The sequence below is a fragment of the Carcharodon carcharias genome (genome assembly GCF_017639515.1).
Source record: "Carcharodon carcharias isolate sCarCar2 chromosome 38 unlocalized genomic scaffold, sCarCar2.pri SUPER_38_unloc_20, whole genome shotgun sequence".
Lineage (NCBI taxonomy): Eukaryota > Metazoa > Chordata > Chondrichthyes > Lamniformes > Lamnidae > Carcharodon > Carcharodon carcharias.
The window spans coordinates 205,239-211,798 of record NW_024470787.1 but is presented as its reverse complement, the minus strand read 5'-3'; the positions used below and the strand labels follow the sequence as shown (position 1 = coordinate 211,798).

The following is a 6,560-nucleotide window of genomic DNA, read 5'->3' as shown; positions in this document are numbered from 1 at the left end:
TGCATCCCCACACACCGCAGGCATTGGAGGTGCGAGTCAGGGGAAGCGGCCGCCCGTGAGGGACTCCTGTACGAATTGACCATCCCTCTGCGACTGAGACGGATCGGACGCAGCCACTTGACTGCAGTGCGGAGCGGCTGGACCGCACGACGTTGTACCGTCTCCTGGCCAACGCTGGCCATGCAGCAGCCTCTGCTGGAGGCGCTCACAGCCCCATTGCAATCTCGGCATCCCGGTTTGGAGACTGGATGACAGGGGGCGGCCGCGCAGCGCACTCGCCTCTGGCCCATCGGAGGGGTGGGGGGGGTGGGTGACCAGCACCCTCCGGGAAGCACTAAGGGGCGGTCACCACACACACACACACACACACACACACACACACACACACACACACACACACACACACACACACACACACACACACACACACACACACACACACACACACAGGGCCAGGAACGGAGCCAAGTGCAGCCGTGATAACCACGTCTCTCTCTCTCTCTGTCTCTGTCTCTCGTGCTGCAGGAGGACCACGTGCGCACGTCTAGGTGGAGCAGCGGACTGTCGGGTTGCTGCAGATGAGGTTCCAGTGCCTGGACAAGGTGGGGGGGGGTGGTGGGGGGGGGGAGGAGAGGTGAGGCTCTCGCACTGGCCGGACGAGGTAGGAGCGCTCCGGAGGCCCTCGCAGCTGCCGGATTTGTAGGGGATGACAACGACAGGCGGTGAGGTGTCTCCCCACAGATCCTCCCGTCACAGTGGTGAATGTTTGACCCCAGTCTGGCTTGTGGCAACGCACATAAACCCTTTGTGAGAACGCTCCTGGCACGGGGACGCAGTGGAGGCTCGATCGCAGGAGGAGGGCGACAACATGCAGTGGGGGGCGCTGGGAACCTCTGACTCCTGTCTGGCCGAGGGCAGATCAGCTCGCTCGCGCTCCGTGGTCAGGGTCACGTCAGAAGAGACGCGGCCGCGGAACTTGATCCGATGCTGCGTCCGGCTCCAGCACCTCAGCCCTTCGGGAGCTGGTGCACAGCGTCACCGGTCACAGATGCTGAAGCGATGGGGGCCAGCCCCACCTTAAAGGTGCTGAGAGCTCACACGGAGAGAATGAGGGAACTCTGTGGCCCCTGCCCACTCCTGTCAGGCAGCAATGATCAGCACTGCCGAGGGTCCAGGGAGTGTGGGGCTGGACCATCGCTGGGGTCTGAAGGCCGCACAGAGCACGGGGAAGAGGCCCTGGACTGAGTCGCCTGCCTTTATCTTGTGCAGAAAGGCTTCACATCCGAGTGACAGGAACACTGCTCATCAGGACAAGGGGCCACAGGCAGGGAGACATTCTTCGGAGTTTATTGACAATAGTGAACAGTGTGTACAAGTGATCGACGCCCGGGCCCAGGCTGCGCAGCTAATTCTCCTTAACCTTCCTAACCCTGCCGCTACGTCTTGGTGCTCCCCGGACACCCACAGTGGAGGTGGGCGCCCTGTCCGTGATGACTTTGGCGGGCGTCCTCTGGAGCAGCCCCGGCCTGCTTTCGGGGTCCCGCTGTGTGGCAGTGGCACCCTCCTCGGCCTGTGGAGGGGGTGGGGGGTCACAGGAAGAGGGGATGGGCCGGTCACTCCCGGAGCCTGCACCTGCTGATCCTCCTCCCTATGCGTGCCCGGGGGCCCCCGGCTGACTCCGTGAGCGCAAGGGGTGGCTGGAGTGAGAGCAAGCTGCCCAGCATCAACCCCCCCCTCGCGTACACACTGCTGGAGGCCAACTAAGCGCATCAGTGATGGAGTGACGTCCTGGACCAAGGTCTCCATGGCGGCCGCCAAGCTGCCAGTGTTGACCTCGGTGCGTTGGCAATGCCGGCGCTATCGCCTCTGAGTGAAGGCGGACGGACTTCCCCGTCGTGCTTTGCAACCTGAGGAGCGCAGCGGACGTTCCCTCCCCGACGTTTCCCCGAGCTTGCCTTTGCAGCTCCAGCAACGGTGACGCGACCCGGGCCCAGGGGCTCCTCATCTGACTCGGACTCAGCCACGCTCTGGCCTCCAGCAGCTCCTCCGAGCGCCGGGGGCCTCGGCCTGCCGTGGATCGAGCTGGCCGGATCGTGATCCCGAGGCGACTCGCAGGCCAGGTCCCACCGAGGTGCGTGTGTCTCCGGGCTGGTGGAGGGCGTGGGCGAGCGCTGGGACGGGTACTTCAAGGAGGGTGCCTCCAGACTCCTCGGCAGAGGTTTCTTCGGGGTTTGATTGGAGGCCCTGGGTCATGGACTCTGTCGGCTGTTTGGCAGATGTGTCCGTGAAAGCAAGGGGGAGATAGTTAGTGCACGGCAGTGGCCTGTGAAAGAGGACACATCACTCACAGCGTGGGGTGTCTGATGGATGTTGCGCTACTGAATCCTCACTTGGTAGAGCAGCGTTGACCTCACTGTCAGTCCCGGTCATCGCCGGCCAGCTAGATGGCTCCGTTTTCGAATTCCGTCAGAACTTGGATCGCTGGCGTCCCTCCTACTGTCTGCGACCTTTCCCTCCTGTCGTGCCGGGGTAGGGAATCAGGACTCCCGCCGGGCCTGATGATAAGTGTGCCTGTCCTGCGTGAGCGGGGAGTGGTCCCACGGACGGGATGGGGCCAAGGTGGTGTGCGAAAGAGGGAATGGTGATGTCCACGGAAACTGCACGCCTCCCCGGGAGCGAATAAGTAATGAGGCAGGCTCGGGACGATAAATGCATGAAAAGCCACCATTTTCATCTGCGGGTAGGACTCCGTTTTACCCAGCTGCAACCATACTTAGCGCAGTTCTGGGAAATTTCCACCCAAAGGGCGTTTCAGCAAGAGACAGAGAGACAGAGAGAGAGGAGCAGAGACGGACGGAGGGACAGAGAGAGAGAAACAGAGTGTGATGTGACATACAGCGACAGAGACAGTGATGGAGGGAGAGACAGAGTGTTTCAGTGAGAGCGACAGACAGGGACAGAGACAGACACTGAGAGAGAGAGAGATAGAAAGAAACAGAGAGAAAGACAGAGGGAGAGGCAGTGTGCCAGAGAGAGAGATAGAGAGACAGAGAGAGAGGAGCAGAGTGTGACGTGACATACAGCGACAGAGACCGTGATGGAGGGAGAGACAGAGTGTTTCAGTGAGAGTGACAGACAGGGACAGAGACAGACACTGAGAGAGAGAGAGAGATAGAAAGAAACAGAGAGAAAGACAGAGGGAGAGGCAGTGTGCCAAAGAGAGAGATAGAGAGCAACACAGAGAAACAAAGTGAAAGACAAAAAGAGGGGGAGAGAAAGAGAGAGGGAGAGACAGTGAAAAAGTACAAGAGGGATAGAGAGTAAGTGACAGAGAGAAAGTGAGAGACAAAGAAAGAGATGGAGACACAGAGCAAGAGAGAGAGACAGACAGACAGAGAGAGAGAGACAGAGGGGGACAGAGTAAGACAGATATACACAGAGACAGTCAGAGTGTTAAAGAGAGAGGGAGAGACAGACAGAGAGAGGGAGTGAGAAAGGGTGAGCAAGGAGGAGGGTGATCTACTGCCCTCAGTACCTGCAGTGTTCCTGTTCCACTAGGAGCAGGTCAATGGTTCCCTGGGGTTTGCTGCAGCGAGAGTGGGATGGCTGTCTGAGTTCTCGTACTGTGACTCTCTGGCTGTCCCAGATCCGACTGAGGGAACAAGGACACAACAAAGGCACCAAATTCAGCATCGCTCCCTCATTCCACCTCCAACCCTGTCCTCCATCAGAAGCATGACCTCAAGCAGCTGGAGAACAGGCCATTCAGCCCCTCTTGCGTCCGTTACACAAGAACAGGAGGAGGCCATTCAGCCCCTCTCGCGTCCGTTACACAAGAACAGGAGGAGGCCATTCAGCCCCTCTCGCGTCCGTTACACAAGAACAGGAGGAGGCCATTCAGCCCCTCTCGTGTCCGTTACACAAGAACAGGAGGAGGCCATTCAGCCCCTCTCGAGTCCGTTACACAAGAACAGGAGGAGGCCATTCAGCCCCTCTCGAGTCCGTTACACAAGAACAGGAGGAGGCCATTCAGCCCCACTCACGCCTGTTCCACAGAAACAAGAGGCCATTCAGCTCCTCTCAAGCCAGTTCCACAGGAACAGGAGGAGGCCATTCAGCCCCTCTGGAGGCTGTTCCAGGGCTCTGTCAGACCATGGCTGGACTGTATCACTCATTCCATATCCCTCAATCACCCCCCCCACCCCAACCCACAACAATCTATCCATCTCACTCATGAATTTTTTAACTCATACCCGGCATTTGTGTGTGTGTGGGACGGAGAGAGAGAGTGTTACGGGTTCCTGCTCCCCTTGGGGTGAGGAAGTGTTTGCTGACCTCCCCCAGCCCCTGGTAACGGCTCGAATTTTAATCAGCATTCTGGCCTTCTAGCCCCCGCTCCCACCAAACCAAACAGTTTCTCTCTATCGACCCTGTCAAATCCATCATTTCAAACCCCTCGATCAGATCACCCCCCCTCAATCGTCGAAGCTGGAGGGGCCCAGTACTACAAGCCTCGTCCGCTCGGCCTGCCCTCGGAGTTAACTCTTTCAGCGCCGGGGTGTCTCTGGAGCAGCTGCCCTGCCAGACCGACGTGGCTGACGTTCTGCGACCTGAGGTGTGGTGCGGGTGCCCAGAACTGAACGCAGGGGCTCTGGCTGAGAGAACCTGCTCCAAGGGTATAGCTTCCACCCCCCGTGAATTCTGCCTCGCTGCATTCCAGTCGTCTCGCGATCGAGGCCAAGGCTTCTGTCCGTTGCTGTTCCCTGCAGGACTCCCTCTCTCTCTGCTCCGACACACCTTCCCCGCCCTCTCGACACTTTCCCAGATGCTCTGCCCTGCCTTTCCATCCCAGCTCAATGCGATCTCTGCCTGGCTCTGATGGTGGGGGTGGGGGCAGCGGGATCTGGACAAGGCCCAGCCGGCGAGTGCCACCCAGCGGTGGCCCCCCCACCCCAGACCAGTTGGTTTCCCTCCTTTACAAACAGGTCCCTCTGGGTCGGGGGGGAGGGGAAGGGGATGCTGAAGTACCTACTTGTTCATCACGGTGAAGGGTCCGTTGGCGTAGGAGACTTCCCGCTCGCAGTCCGGTCGAACCAGTTCCCTCTCGCCCACGATGGGTGTCGAACCTGACACTCCCAGACGTCGAACCCCGCAACGGTACAGCTGATATACATACAGAGGGTAGACAGCATCAGACTGACACACGTCGGGGAGACCTGTACCCCGGGGAGAGTCAGTGCCCGTACCCCGGGGAGAGTCTGTACCCGTATCCCGGGGAGAGTCGGTGCCCGGACCCCGGGGAGAGTCGGTGCCCATAACCCGGGGAGAGTCGGTGCCGGGACCCCGGGGAGAGTCGGTGCCGGGACCCCGGGGAGAGTCGGTGCCGGGACCCCGGGGAGAGTCGGTGCTGGGACCCCGGGGGAGAGTCTGTGCCCGGACCCCAGGGGAGAGTCGGTGCCCGGACCCCGGGGACAGTCTGTACCCATACCCCGGGGAGAGTCAGTGCCCGTACCCCGGGGAGAGTCTGTAACCCGGACCCCGGGGGAGAGTCTGTACCCGTACCCCGGGGAGAGTCGGTGCCCGGACCCCGGGGAGAGTCGGTGCCCGGACCCCAGGGGAGAGTCGGCGCCCGGACCCCAGGGGAGAGTCGGTGCCCGGACCCCAGGGGAGAGTCGGCGCCCGGACCCCGGGGGAGAGTCAGTGCCCGGACCCCGGGGAGAGTCGGTGCCCGGACCCCGGGGGAGAGTCGGTGCCCGGACCCCGGGGGAGAGTCGGTGCCCGGACCCCAGGGGAGAGTCGGCGCCCGGACCCCGGGGGAGAGTCGGTGCCTGCGGGGACTGAAATCCTCACTCACCTTTCCGAAACCGAGACTGTGGGTCCCTGCCAAGCTCGTTGAAGTAGCAGAATGGAAGAACCTGTTGGGAAGATAGGAAGTGATGGGAGTCAAAGATGGGAGACGACGGGAGTGTCAGCCTCCACGTGTACAGACCTGTTGCCAGCTCTGTCAAACAGGCCAAGTGGCTCTGTGCAAAACCATTTACACAACCTACACAAGCTGCACACACACCCTCAATACTGATTCACCACAACCACTCACTGCTCACCTCACCTGTCACAGCTCAACAGAGAGAGAGAGAGAGAGAGAGAGAGAGGGGGGAAATCAGCCATGGTTCCTGCTCCCGATCACTGTCCAGTGACCCCTGGGTTAGAGAGAGAGAGGGGAAATCAGCCAGGGTTCCTGCTCCTGATCACTGTCCAGTGATCCCAGGGTTAGAGAGAGCGAGGGGAAATCAGCCAGGGTTCCTGCTCCTGATCACTGTCCAGTGATCCCTGGGTTAGAGAGAGAGGGGAAATCAGCCAGGGTTCCTGCTCCTGATCACTGTCCAGTGATCCCTGGGTTAGAGAGAGAGAGAGGAAATCAGCCAGGGTTCCTGCTCCTGATCACTGTCCAGTGATCCCTGGGTTAGAGAGAGAGAGAGAGAGGAAATCAGCCAGTGTTCCTGCTCCTGATCACTGTCCAGTGATCCCTGGGTTAGAGAGAGAGAGAGAGGGGAAATCAG

General features: G+C 60.2%; 1 long non-coding RNA gene across 1 annotated transcript in view; it reads right to left on the bottom strand.

Moving 5' to 3' along the window:
* LOC121274802 overlaps positions 1-5,925 on the bottom strand; it is a 7,694-nt gene extending 1,769 nt beyond the window's left edge. Inside the window, exons 1-3 of the long non-coding RNA XR_005942302.1 lie at positions 5,855-5,925; positions 5,033-5,163; positions 3,536-3,652 (exon numbers count right to left, since the gene is read on the bottom strand). This is a non-coding gene — a long non-coding RNA (uncharacterized LOC121274802). The remainder of the gene's footprint in view (positions 1-3,535; positions 3,653-5,032; positions 5,164-5,854) is intronic.
* Positions 5,926-6,560: the final 635 nt, after the last annotated feature.